This window comes from Camelus dromedarius, chromosome 35 (genome assembly GCF_036321535.1).
Source record: "Camelus dromedarius isolate mCamDro1 chromosome 35, mCamDro1.pat, whole genome shotgun sequence".
Lineage (NCBI taxonomy): Eukaryota > Metazoa > Chordata > Mammalia > Artiodactyla > Camelidae > Camelus > Camelus dromedarius.
In genome coordinates, this window is record NC_087470.1 from 8,078,571 (window position 1) to 8,093,306 (window position 14,736).

A 14,736-nucleotide genomic window follows, 5' to 3' on the forward strand; every position below is an offset into this window, starting at 1 on the left:
TCCTGTAAACTATGGACTTTGATGGATAATAACGTGTCCATGTCGGATCATCAGTTTTACCAAATAGGCCACACTGATGAGAGATGTTGAGGGGAGTGGAGGATATATGCGTGGGTGGGGAGGGCTATGTGAGAACTCTCTGTATTTTCTGCTCAATTCTGCTGTGAGCCTGAAACTGCTCTAGGAAATAAAGTCTATTAATCAAAAACAAAAACAAAAACAAAAACAGAAACAAAAACAAAAACAGAAACAAAAACAAAACACCCAAATGAGGTGAACCAGGATTCAGTCATCCAAAATGGAGCTGGACGGCCAGTGGGAGGAACTTTGTTGCAGACATAGTCCTGTTTCAGGGAGGGGGACGTTGTCCCCTCCCTCTACACATCTTGAGTTCTCTGGGCTGGACTGATCCAAAAATGGACCCCAGACGGATCGTTGAGCAGGAGCGACAGGGAACCTACTGTCTTTCATTCAAGCACTCATGTGTCCCCGAAGCAGGCAGCTTTTCTCCGTTTTAGGACAAGAAATCAGCCCTTTGTGCGAAATGGGCCGGGCTGAGAGCCTTTGGTTTTGGGTGACCCGTCCGTGAAGAATCGAGACGGAGTTTGGGTTTTGGGGAGGGGGGGAAGCCCCTGAAAGAAGTCACGAGGTTGGTTGGTTTCTCTAGGCTTCCGGGGCCTGAAGGCTCTCAGTGGGTGATCAGGGTGTTTTCCTAAGTCCAGATGCAGGGAGGGCACCCTCCACGGAAGTGATCGATTTCCCGCTTTCAGGGAGACAGAAAGAAGAGTCTGAGGGTCCCTCTTGCGTCTGCTGGCCCCTCGGCTTCTTCGGTCACTCTCATTTCTAACCCATCCGTGTGCCACGGAGGCACATACATGTTTGGGGTGGCCTCCCCTGGGTCCCGACACCGGCATCAATGGGGGGAGGGGGGGCATGAGTGGTCAGAACTGTATCAAGCTCAAGGGCACCACCAACCGGTTTCAAAAACAAATCTGCCAGCAGCTGCTAGCCGCAGCCTGGTCGTTTCAAAGTTCCCGCCTTGCTCTTGTGGTGTGTTTTCTTTCGTTTCCCCTTCTCCACTTGCCCCGTGGGGTAGTCTGATGACACACACTTCCAGTGCTTCTTTCTTGCATCTGTGTCTCCTGGGCTGCAGTCCTAAGAGCCCCCCCCATCGCCCCCGCCCCCCCAATCAACTCGTTTCTTTACCCTCCACCAGGTCTCCTGGCTTGGAAATCTCGGCTCACAGCATGTGTCTCGTGTCCTCTCTGAATTCACGGGCCCAGCCATCCACCCTAAGGAGACGGAGGGAGGGAAGGAAGGTTTTGACCTGGCGACCTTCCTTGCCGGCATCCTCCGGATTTGGGACCCTTCAGTGCGCCACCTGCCACCCGCCATACCACTCTCACCCTGAGGCCTAGCCCTCGGGGCTCCGTCCACGCGGAAACCTGAACGCGGACGGGCCTGGACGGTGGGCGGGGTGGGGGTGGGGGTGTGGAGGGGCTTGCTTCATCACTGCCGGAACCGTGGAGGCGACCGGGACAGACGCGTCCTTCAAGAGGTGAAGGGACACGTCGCCCGGGCTAGGTCCGTGCCACAGCATGTGATTTGGCTCTAAAAAGGAAACCAGGGACCCGTGGAGCCGAGAGACCTGTGGGAGACAGGCGGGGCCGTTTCTGCGTGCCCCTGACTCCCTGAAAGAAGCCAATCTGAAAAGGTGGCATCCTGTAGGGTACCGGCTCTGGATGACATTCATTCTCAAAAGGGCAAAAGCCCCAGAGAGGGTGAAAAGATGAGTGGGGTCGGGGGTGGTGGTGGTGAAGGTTGTCTGTGTGGGTGTGTGTGTGTGTGGGTGTGTGGGTGTGTGTGTGTGGGTGTGTGGGTGTGTGTGTTGTGGCGGGGGGTTGTTGATGAATAGGTGGAGCACAGGGGACTTTTAAGCAGCGAAACTCTCCGGTAGGTAGGTCCACGATGGGATGAAAACCAACGTGTTGGATATGGCAATACCTAAGATGGGGTGAACTGAAAGAACCCTTCTGGGTGTCCCGCCCCTCAGCCGAAGTTTAAAGTCCTTCCTAAAGCCAGAAGGTAAAGACACACGAGAGCAATCTGAGGGGCCATCGCTGAGGAGTAACAGCGAGGCCAGTGAATCCAGTGAAAGACTGACTGACGTGGGGGCCTGGGTCCCTCGGCTCGACCCCCTTCCCCGGGAAACCGAAGCCTTCGACGCAGGGATGCGCTTTGACACGCTTCTGTCTCATCGGAGAAGGCTTCTTCTGCCTGGCATTGCGTGACGGGGCCGAGAAACCCGTCCTCTCCTCCTCTGCGTGAGGTAGCGGTCGCTCCCGCCTTTGCGCAGCGGTGAAGAAAGCTACCAGAAACACGGTTCTGCGTTTCTCTCGATACCGTGGGCGAGCGTCACGGCTTTTCCTTGCGTTCCACCATGCAGTCAGATAGCATTCTCAAAACTAAGCGTGCCATGCAAATTTTCCTTTTCCTTTTTTAAAGTGACTGTCAAGAACTTAGGCAGCATCGAGTGAAAACGTTGGGCACCTTCATCTCTTGGTTTGTATGGAGCCAGCTAGGTCATCAGACCCACGTCACCATGATTTCTGAATTCTAAGATCCTTTCCAATCCATGATATTGTACATTCCTGGGTCATGGGATGTCACTATGGCTGATCAGGTCAAAGGGAATGTGTCCCTCCAGAGCACTTATTAACACGTCAGTTTATTTAAACGACAACAAAGGAAATTCCCTTCGGGCGATATTCATTCCACACGCTAAAGGAAAGCGATAGGTTGTGTGCCTGAGCCCACACAGTGTGACGCAGGAACGGGGTGGGGGTTGAGGGAGGAGGAACTCTGGCTAGTGTCCGGGACCTAACGGGAGATAGAGTGGAGGATTTTTGCCCTTCTTCAGGGACAGGGTGAATCGGCCCGAGGTTGCCTTGTGCGCTCAGAAAGAGGGCCTTTACCGGATGCCCCGAGCAAGCAGACTTTTCTTTTCTTCTTCTTCTTCTTTTCTTTTTTCAGTTTTATTGACATAGGTTTGACATACAGCCCTCTATCAGTTTCAGGTGTACAGCACAATGATTTGACTTCCATAGACTGTGAAGTGATTATTAGGTAACTTTAGTGACCAGGAAACAACGATATGTTAAAAGGGGGTTTAATCAACAGAACTGCTATTTCTGATGATCATCTATTCCTAAGAGAAAGGACAGATGAACACTCCAAAATGCAGCAAGTGCATAGTCACAGAATGATGAACAATCTTTACCCGTGCCGACGTTTTGACGCCAGGATACGTGGAAAGCTGAAGTTTTAGAGCATAGAAATATTTGGCTCTCCATTTGACCTGGAAATCTCCTTGTTGGAAAGAAGCTAATTTCTCCTCCTCATCCTCGTCCTCCTCGTCCTCGTCCTCGTCCTCGTCCTCCTCCTGCCTTTTTAACTAAAAAAAATAAAAAAATAAAATAAAATAAAAATTTTTTAACAAGAAGTTTTTATCTTTTTGGAGGGGGGACGGGTCATTAGGTGTCTTTATCTACGTTTCAATTAATTATTTAGATTTATTATACGTTTTCAGTGGTGGCACTGGGGACTGAGCCCAAGGCCTTGTGCATGCTGAGCACGCACTCTACCGCAGAGCTCTACGCTTTCCCAGAAAGGAGCAAATTTCTAAACATAGAACTGGATGAGTAGGTCAGCTTTTTGATCTCATAGAAGCAGCGGCCCAGTTCTCTGGGGGGAACCCTCCTTATCTTGTCCATCTCGACAACGTCAGAAACGTCTGTCTGCATAGCCCACAGTGGCCTGAGACTGAGGCCAGGGGGCTGAATCAGGTAGAACCTGAAACCGAATGGAAGAAACAAACAAACAAAAAAGGGTGGGGAGGGGCACGCGGAGGCCTTTTTAAACGTACACACTGCTGCGTGGTCTCCCTCGTCGAAACTCTAATTCGCAGCCTTCTTAAGGAGAAATATACACCTGAAACGTCTTTTTTCCACACAGAGTTTAAAAGCTTTCACCCTCCGAGCCGAAAAACCTTACCCGTCCCATCGGTTCTTTCTGAGTGAGTGGGTTCTCTAGTGTCCTACGCGTCTGCTGGGAAACAAGCTGCTGGAGAACCAGCAACTAGAAACCAAGCTGCACCAGCATTTCCATGAGCGTAAAATCTTACATTCACACTTACTTGCTTAAAAATGCACACGCCTGCTTTGTTTTCATGTTTTACACAGTCGATGACCTATAACATGTATGATGCTCAAGAAATTGTGTGAGGGGCAATCCTGAGATTGACCGTGAGGGCGCAACAGATGGCAGATATTTCCTTAGGGTAAAACAATGGACGGTCATGGGAAGCCAGATCATCCATTAACAGAACTTGGTTCTGGCAGGAAAGCATGTGGTTTAACCCCGGGGAAATATTTGCTATCTCGAGATGTCCCAGAGGCAATCACAGGATACACTTAGAAATTTTGCATCCCCCGAGGAGGGTGATTGTTCCTGGAAGGGATAGGCCTGAAATGAATCAGTTAGCCAGCAAGCAGAACTTCGTGCTTCTGGCATGAAATATCTAAAGCCCCACCTCTTTGATCGCATTCCTTTTTTTTTTTTTCCCTGAGCCGTATACTCCCAATAAACAGGATGTCGACCAGGCTTTTGGCACTCTAGATCCACGAGACCTTGAGTCCCCTGGTCCCATTTTCGCTCTTTACTTGGTCTCTTTGTTTCTTCATTCTTGCGTCGCCCGTCCTCAGACACGGTCCCGAGCTGCGCTGGACGCAGCACCCGTCCTACCCGACTCGTGAGTGACCTATAGTTTTTAAATGAAAGCTACAAAATCTCTGGTCATGTCGATCTGCTGGTCTCGTCTGTATGAGACAGGGCAGTACCTGAGTTTCAGAGACACACACAGACACACACACAGACACACACACACACACACACACACACACACAGACACACACACACACACACACACACACACACACACACACACAGACACACACACACACTCTAAAGGGAACAAAGAACAAAGAAAGATAGAGAAAGAAAAAGAAAAAGGCTCAGGGGAATAAAGGATTCGCTTGCTCTCTGTGACATGACCCAGTAGACCTAGTTGTCACGAGACAGGAAGCTCAACTCTCCGTGTTTACATTATCTGTTCCTGAGCTTTCTTGCAGAAAATTCTCATGCGTTTCTTTCCCCTCACGGAAGTCTTCTCTATTCCCCACAGAGCCTGGGGCGATGGCTCTTCACCCTGGAGCCGCCTGCGGCCGATCCAAGATATCGGATGATTTATGGAAGTGATCAGTGATCCTGAGACAAAGCCCTTCCTTTAGGTAGAAAAGCATGGCCCCTGCTGCTCAGGGAGCTGGCACTCCCCCTCCCTCTCCCCTCATGCCACCTTCTCCTTTGTGCACAAGCTATCGCTTTCGCAAAAGAGCTTGGCTTGCCTGAGAGTCTTGTGGAAGCCATCCTCATTTCTATGGTACTGCCGTCCAAGGATCTGGAAAGGGCCCGGTCCCATGTATGCATGTATGCATGTAGGCACTTGTGTATGTCCCCGGCTTGTAGGCCTGGCATGTTTCTTCCTCCACATACACTTGCCAGAGTTCATTCATGAAAGAGCTCTATGGAACTGGTTTTCAAGGGAACATGCAGGCAGGGAATGCGAACAGGAAGGAACCCAAATGTTTTCCTTCAGGTTGACATGATCTAGGACAGATCCTTTCATCCAGAAAAGCAAATGTCAAGGGATCGGTCTCGTGAAAAGAGCCATGTCTTGATTGTGACGAGCAGCATTCGAGGTGAAACTTTTCGCCTCCCTAGGTTTACCCCGAATCCATTAAGTTCCTGTGGGTTATCTCTGTCATAAAACGTGTCAGCCAGGAAAAAAAAAAAAAAAAAAAAGAGTCTGGGAGCGATGGTTGGCTCGGTCTCAAGTCTCAGGAAGTGTTCACACCCCAAGCAGTCCGAGGGGGTAGTGTGTGTGTGTGGGGGGGGAGGCGGTCCATCTCTGAAAAATTGGTGCCTCCTCCACGTAGTTTTTGGTCCCTTGCAACTGAAGCATCTGGCGACGTCCCTGGAATGTTTAGATCGTTTCCAAAGAAGATGAGATACGGAAGCGTTCGTTCCTGGCTCCATGAGTCGAAGGGGACGTGCTTTAATATCTTTCTGACAGAAAAGACTCGAGATCTGTCAGTGTGTTGGCCGACATGACTGGTATACCTTCGGAGGATGGATGGACCTACAGACAGACAGACAGACCGGAATACATACATACTTACTTACATACGTACATATGTAAACATACAATACAATACAATACAATACAGTACAATACAATACAATACAATACAATACAATACAATACAATACAATACAATACAATGCAATACAATACAATACAATAAAACAAAACAAAATGAAACAGAATAAAATAAAATAAAATAAAATAAAATAAATTAAATTAAATTAAATTAAATTAAATTAAATTAAATTAAATTAAATTAAAATAAAAGGATGCTGTGAGGAGAAAGTGTCTGTTTCTGGCTAGGACCAAATCGTGTCCCTACGTGGACCGGTTGGGAAAGACTGGTGTCCCAGATGGTTCACCGTGACTTCCTCGTGAACATTTGCTGTGACCGATTCGGGCTTCGGAACAGTCACGGTCTCGTTCTGAGGAACGTCTCCTGGAAAGCATGTGGAGACCGTCTTCGTCTGCCGTCCTTAGGAAACGTTCCAGCAGAGCGGGTGTCCGAGAGCCTCTAGGGGCGATGGCTATGCTTCGTGGACGTCTGTCCCTCTTCAGGCCGAATTTCGTGGAAGTATGCTGATCTGGCCAGCCGACAAGTCTGAATGGGGGTGATTTTTTGGTAGAAATGCGCGTCCTTGGAGAGACCAGGGGAAGGGGAGCATGTCTCAGTGGAAACTCTCGTACAGCGTGATAGAGATGAGAATGCGGTTCTGTGTCATCATCTTTGCGTGCTTCCCGCCACCCTCCCCCTCCCCGCCCCGCCCCGCCTTCCACTGATACGCTGGGCCACGTCACGCGTGCTTCGAGTTTTCTCCGATGGTTGGCCAACGCTCTTCCGACTCCCGTTGCCCATGGTTCTCCCGCTTTGGACTTGGCATCCTCGAGAACCAAAGCCGCCCTTTCCCTGAAGCCCCGCCGAGCCGGGCTGAGCAGCTGGACATCCGCTGGAGAGAGGTCACTGCCGTGTCCCCTCTCGAGACCCTCCTCCTGCCCGTTGCTGTGGAGGCCACTCAGAAAGTGGACCTGAACCCGCATGCGTTTTTCAGGCCACCCGAGCCTCTTCGAGCCCGACGCCTAGACATCTTCCTGACTGGTGGCGCTCCGGACTCACACCCTGGGTTTCTCGTTGGCTTCAGCCACGGACCTTTGTCTTCCTGGAACGAAAGACCAGACCGGTTTCATCAGGTGGAACCACCTGCCTGGTGGCGGGACTGTCGTGGAACCCTATGGACCACCCCGAAGTGTATATGCAGCCCAAGGGTGATCTCTCCAGTTGAACAACCATCGAGGCCCAAAAGGACCCCTGCCCCGGGAAGAAAGAAACTTTGACCTTGACCCTTAGCTGCCCGAACGAGAATTTGGATCAGGGTTGGGTAGGGTGATGGAGATCTCCCTTGGCACAGTTCCCGTGTGCGGGACTTTCAATGACTCTGTCTTCCTGAAAGGACACCCGCCCCCTGACCACGCTGTCTCGTCATCAGTTTGTTTCCACGAGGGACGAACCGTCATTGTGTGCACGACAAAGTTGGCCGCTGCCTGTTTGGTCCGCCATCGCTCCGTAAGGGACCGACGAAGTGTGCGTCGTGACCAGTGACCGATTTCGGAGCCCGTGGGTGGTGGGCGGGTGTGTATCTGTTTTCCAGGTCACGCGCGACGCGGTGTGTCGTGGTGTGGCCCGCCCGGCCACCCCACCTCCCTTCCCCCATGGAAAATCAAGGGAGAGTATTGCCCGAGACAGACGAAGGTGCAGCCACGAAACCTAAAAGGATGACCCTGGATGTCAACTTGGAGGTGGCTAGGAGACAGCTGAGCATGCATAGGATCACACTGCACTGCCACCGTGTGGGATGCCGCACATGTGTCGCCGTCGTGGTTTTCATCTCCTCCACCTATTGCCCTCACCTACATCCACTCTTTATCTCACTGAACTCTTTTTTTTTTTTTTTTTTTTCCGGTAAGACAGTGAGAATTCTCTCTCTCTCTCTCTCTCTCTCTCTCTCTCTCTCTCTCTCTCTCTCTGTCTCTCTCTCTCCTACTCTCTCTCATAATTGACCTGACAATGGGATGTCCGTTTTCACGTGTCCAACATAGCGATTCGGGATTCTTCCATGTTCCACGATGATCACCGTGATGAGTCTGGTTACGGATCCGTCACCGGACAGCGTCATGACAATAGTATGGATTGACTCTACTCGCCCTGCTGTCCATGACCTCCCGTAATTTGTGTATTTATTAATTGGAGTTAACTGGAAGCTTGTACTTTTTCCTCTCCCTCACCCATTGCACTCATTGTTCCTTCTTGGTATCCATGAGCCTGTTTCAGCTTCCTTGCATGTGTTCCTGCGTATTGTCTTGGGGATTCTGCCTCGAAGTGACAACATCCCTCTCGAACTTAAGTCACTTAGTTAACATCATCCCCTCTAGGTATAGGTCTCTCCAGACCACGTGGCACTGTCCATTCGTCCATCCGCGGGCCCGTAGTGGAACTGCCGGGTCTTCCAGGAGTTTTCTGTGGAATGTTTTGAGGGACTTCTGTCCTGTTTTCCCTAATGGCTTTCCTCCACCTCCGTTTCGCCCTCTCCCCCTCGCCCCCACCACCAACCCCTGTTCCGTGTTGCCTTCTGTCTTCTGTCGGAGAGCGGATTCTGTCAGGTATGAGTCGAGAGCTCTGTGTCCGCCTGCCAGCCCGCCCACCCGGCCCCATCTCGAACGGAGGTCTCTATCACGTGTTCCGTCAGGAGCAGGCACTTTCTGCTTGTTTTTGGAACTTGCTGTCGAGATTCCAGGTTCTGGGCCTGTCCGGATATCTCTTAGAAACGGAAATGTGTGCGTTTTCCCCTTTTTTAAATTGTGTTTGTTTGTTTACTTATTTATTTATTTACTTACTTACATTTATTTATTTATTTAGGCCTTTTTTTTTTTTTGGTTCTTGCTGTTGTTGTTGCTTTCGGTGCTTGTTTGTTTATTCGGGGAGGGGAGGTAATTCGTTTCTTTTGCTGGTTTGTTGCCTGACTTAGTGATTGCCTGACTTACCGACTTCCTTATTGACTTGAACGGAAGTCCTGAAGATCGAACCCTGGACCTCGCGCGTGCTGGGCAGGCACTCTGCCGCTGAGTTCTACGCTCCATCCTCCCCCTCGCCCCCTCCCCCATTTGGGGGAGGAAAAAAATAAATTTTTCTTTTCTTTTAAACTGAAAACGTCCGTTTGGATCTCCTGCGTGTGTTTCATCCCTGGTTTTCTGGCTTCTAGGAGGTGGAGTTGACCGAGTTCTTGGACTGTTGAGGAGAGGAACCCCTGATGGGCTGCGGTTGTGCTTTTTCTACGGTGTTTTTGTTTTTGTTTTTAAACCCCAGAGTAGTTCTACAACTTGATTTCCCTTTGGTGGTGGGTTTTGTCGTTTGTTTTCATGTTTCCTTTCTTTCTTTCTTTCTTTCTTTCTTTCTTTCTTTCTTTCTTTCTTTCTTTCTTTCTTTCTTTCTTTTTCTTTCTTCCTTTCTTTCTTCATTTCTTTCTTCCTTCCTTCCTTCCTTACTTCCTTTCTTCCTTCCTTCCTTCCTTTTTCCTTTCTTTCCTTTCTTTCTTTCCTTTCTTTTCTTTCTTTCTTTCTTTCTTTCTTTCTTTCTTTCTTTCTTTCTTTCTTTCTTTCTTTCTTACTTTCTTTCTTTCTTTCTTTCTTTCTTTCTGTCTTCCTTCCTTCCTTCCTTCCTTCCTTCCTTCCTTTCTTCCTTTCTTCCTTTCTTTCTTCATTTCTTTCTTCCTTTCTTTCTTCCTTCCTTCCTTCCTTCCTTCCTTCCTTTCTTCCTTCCTTCCTTCCTTCCTTCCTTCCTTCCTTCCTTCCTTCCTTCCTTCCTTCCTTCCTTTTTCCTTTCTTTCCTTTCTTTCCTTTCTTTCTTTCCTTTCTTTCCTTTCTTTCTTTCCTTTCTTTTCTTTCTTTTTTTTTTTTTTTTCGGATGGGGCTACAGTTTCCTTGTCCACGTTGACTGTGTCAAACACACACACCGACACACACACGCACACCCAGACACGCGGATGCGCATGCACAGTGTTGCTCTGTGTAGATGCACTGAACCTCGATTTACCGAGCGGGTGGCTATCGACTCGCCCCCCCCGAACCCCCGCCCGCATTTTTTTGTTTTCCCTCCTCCTTCCTGCGGTTGTGGTCAGCCGTGCTGACGTCCGTGTTCTCACGACCGACCGCGAGTGCGTTTTCCCCACGCGCCCGTTTGTTGTCTTTGGGCTTTGTCGCGATCTGTGCCGAGATCGATTTCTCTTTCCGCTTCGATGGGGTTCGCGGTCTTCATCCTTTCTTTTCTAGCTTCTGGGCTTTGCCTGTCTGCTTTCGAAAGACCTCCCGCATTCGAGAGGACGGACTCCAAAGCCGATTCCTGCGTTGTTCTCTGAGCGCTCGCCTGGTTTCGGTTTGCCAGCCCCCGCCTTCCCTCCCTCTTCCCCTCCTCCCCTTCCCAACCTCCCACCCGGGAACCCGGGATCTCGTCCTGGTCGCTCTGGGCCACCCGCGGCGTCGGCCCCGGCCCCGCCGGCGTGTCCGTGTGATCTCCCCCGCCCGGGGAATCGCGTGGGGAGCGCGTCCCCTTCGCGGCAGCCGCCCGGCCGGCCGTGTCTTGCCAAACCCCGGCTCCCTCCGTCCTCCCCGCCCTGATCTGGTGCCGGGGTCGCGTCGCGCCGCGTCGCGTCGTGTCGCCTCGTGTCGTGCCGTGCCGTGCCGTGCCGTGCCGTGCCGTGACGAGGGTGAGCGGGCTCCGAGGCGGACGCCACGGGGCCGCCCGGCGCCTCAGTCCGGGACGAGCTCGGGCGTTTGGGCGGCCGGCGGCGGTCGGGATCGGTTCCGGGGACGTTGGCGACGGTTGTCGGGCGCCATCTGGCTGCCGCTCTGAGATCGTCCCTCTTCTCCCGAGCGTCGGCGACCTCGGCAAGGGATGGGGCTCGGCGGCGGGGCCCGAGGCAGACTTCGGGGAGGCTGGCGACACCGGCGGTGACAGTCCCCGTGGCGCTGAGCCGCGGGCGCGTCCTGCTCTCGGCGCAGATTGGACTCGCAGGATGATGAGGGGGTGACTGTCGCCGCGCTCCCGGGATCTCGTGTGCCGGGGGAAGCCGTGTGGCCTGGCCTGGTCGACCAGCATCCGCCTGTGCCCCTCCAGCCGCGGAGACCGACCCGAGCCGATCGGACACGGCCTGCGCCTTGCCGCCGCGGGGGAAAGGGAGAGAGTGTCCCGCGCCCGGGCCGCCGGCGGCTAGGTGGTCAGGCCCTCGTCTGCGTCCCTTGGACGACTGCTCCTGAGGCGAGGAGCGGCCCGGGCCCAGTGCGGTGAGGCCGGGGACGGGCGCGCTGGGGTTCCCGGTCGTCGGAGGCGCCTCCTTGGATGAAATGTTTTCTGAGTCCCGATGGATCCGGAGACGTGGCTGGGCCGGCCCCTGTTGGCGCGGGAGGCCTGGGAGGGGGTGCCCCCCGGCCCGTAAGCCTGCCCGCGTGGGTTCCGGTGGCGTTGGAGGGACCGAGACTTCATCCGGACTCGGGGACCGGCACGGGGGCGTCCCGCGAGGGATGTGGGGGAGGCAGGCTTTCCCCGGCCCGGGGCCCGGTGCTCGGGAGCGGTCCCTCGTGGGGGGCCCTCTCGTCGGAGGCGCCTCTGTGGCATCTCCCCGAGTCCCCGGCCACGCGGGCGAGAAAAGGGCTGGGCGTCCCCGGTCTGATCCCGTCTCCCTCTCGTCCCTTCCCATTCCCATTCCCATTCCCACTCCTCCTCCTAAGCCTCCTCCTAATCCCCCTCCCCTCTCCCCTCCCCCTACCAACCCCCCCCCACCCCGGTCGATCAGATGGCCCCCGAGAGCTTCGGGGCTGCCATTTATGGGGGTAGGGCTGGGGGCAGGTGGCCGGACCGAGGTCCCGGGGCCCCCCCCTGCAAATCGTGGACCCGCCCCGTTTCTGGGCGCTGTCATTTTTCCCGTCGTGTTGGGCATTTTCTGCCAGCAGATAGGTGCTGACACGGTCTTCCTCGGTGTCTGTCACCGAGTGTTGGGTCTCCGGACGCGTGCGAGGCTCTGGGCTTCTCTCTGCGTGAGCCCTGGCCTGGTAGCCGACTCCGCTTCTGACACTTGAGCCGCCCGCCCGGGCCTGCGCGCCGGCTCTCGTGTGTGCGTCCGGCTGACGTGGCCCGTGGTGCCACCTCCGGTCTCTGGTGGCCCGAGGGCGGTGGGGTGAGGTGGCGGCGTGGGTCTTTTACCCCGTGCGCTCCCCGCCGCAGGCACCCGGTGGTGGCCGGCACGACCCCACCCCCGTAGGCTCCGTGCCGCGTGTCAGGCATTCCCCGCCTGGGGTCGTTGGCCGCTCTCCTCGGAGAGGACCGAGGAGTGGGTGGCGCCTGGCGAGGCTGAAGCAGGCCCCTCTGGTGGTTGTCCTCGCCGGGCCCTCCCCTCTGGGGCCTCCCTGCCCCACATGGCTCGCTCGCTCGCTCGTTCACTCACTCACCTGACCGATGTGGTGAAGTCATGCTCCCCCGGGCCGGGCCTAAGCCGCGCCAGACGAGGGACGGGGACGTTCATGGCGAACGTGGCTTCTCCTCTCGTTCTGCCTGCGGGCCCCTCGCCTCTCCTCTGCCGCCCGTGGGTGGCGGGGGGGAGGCAGGGGTGCGGACTCCGGCCCGACCTCGGTCTCCCGTGCCTTGTGGTGTCGGCGGGGCCGGGGTCTTGCGACGCGGCAGACACTCTCGCCTTCGCGCCTGCTCGGCGTCCTGTCTCGCGAGCGGCCCTCCCCCGCGGCGGGGGAGGGCTGCCCCGCCGCCACGCCACGTACCCCCTCGTCGGGGTGTGAGCGTGTCTCGCCTTGGTCCTCTGCGGTGCCCCTGGAGCGCTCCAGGTTGTCCCTCAGGTGCCCGAGGCCGAGCGGTGGCATCGCTTCCCGTCCCCAGCGAGTCCTCTCGGGTAACCCCTGCGGTGGTCGTGTCTCCCGAGCGCCTCTCTTGAGGCGTGGGGGAGGGGTCGAGACGGTAAGCGAGGCGTGGCCGCTCCCCACCCTCGGTGGGGCCGGGGCCGCCTCCTGAACGTCAGTCCTCACCCTGTACCGGGGGGGGGGACTGACGTGGCCGGGCGCACGCCGGGTGGGTCCCCCTCAGCGGGGTTCGCGCCCGGGCGTGGGAGCGATCGTGGTGGGGCCGGGTGATGTGCCGGTGGGGGCGGGCGTCTGTCCCGTCCCCACGCGGTCTTGGGTGCGTCTCCTCGCGAGGTGGCACGCACGGGCTCTCCCCGGTCCCGACCGCGAACGCTCGCTTCTTGGCCCGCTGCTTACCCCTACCGCAGACCCCTCCTGCCCAGCCGAGCGCTGGCGTACACGTCGGCGGGCTTCCGTAGGCCTGAACGGGGCACGCTGGGTGGGGGGCGATGCGCCCTCGGTGAGAAAGCCTTCTCTAGCGATCTGAGAGGGGAGCCTTGGGGGCACCGGAACCCCCAGCCGCCGCTCCTCCATCCAGAGCGTGCAGTCGCTCTCCACGGTGAGCGACTGCCGCGGCGTGTGGGCAGGGCCCCGTCGCTTTGGCGTGTGGGCTGCGCTGGCCCCGCGGTGGGGCCGAGTGCTGTTCTTGGCCTGCTGTGGCCCGCGCCTCCCCCCTCCGAGTCGGGGGAGGGTTCCGCCGGGCCGGGCCCGGCGTCTGGCGCGGGGCCGTGCGAGCGCGCGCGCGCGTGTGCGCGGGCTTGGCCTCCCCGGCGCGTGCCGTGGGGGGAGGGGGAAGGCGGTCCACCCCGACTTGGGCCCCCCCCACCAGTCTCCGCGCCGCGAGGAGCCACCCCACCTGTTCCGGTCCCGAGACGCAGCCACCGGTGGCGGTGCGTGGGCCACGGGTCGGGCCGCCTCGCTCGGCAGCGTTTCCCCGGGCCGCGAGGCCTGGGGGCGAGCCAGACGAAGCTGGGTGGTGGTGGTGGTGGACGGACAGACGAGACGCAGACGGACGAGTGAGCGAGTGGAAGGGGCTACCCTCTGGAATGGGGGGTTAGCCTGCTGCGCGCGAGTCCCGGCGGCGGACGGGGCCGGGGTGTGGGAGGAGCCGCCGAGGGTTGGCTGAGGCCGGCCGGCGTCCTGGGCGTCGCGGGGCCGCCCCCACGTGTGGGGGTGGTGGGATCCTGCGGTGGTTTCCCCGGCGGCCCGGTCGTGTCTCGAGATTTCCCCTTCCCTGGGTTGGTGCCCGCCCACACCCACGACCCCTGCCGGCCGTCGCTCTTGCGCGCGAGCGGCCCCTCCTCGTCGCCGCCGCCGGCCCTCCCCTGCCCTGCCAGGACCGATGGCCGCCCGCGCCGAGCCTTTCCCCCGCCGACCCCCCCCGTCCTGGGACCAGAACGTGGCCTCACCGCGTTGTGGGTGCTGTCCCTCCCCTGGAGGCGGCCCCGGGTGAAGCGTCGTCGGACCCGACGGGGGGGAGGTGGGGTGCTCCGGCACGGCGCGAACGTTTGTTTGGGTGCGCG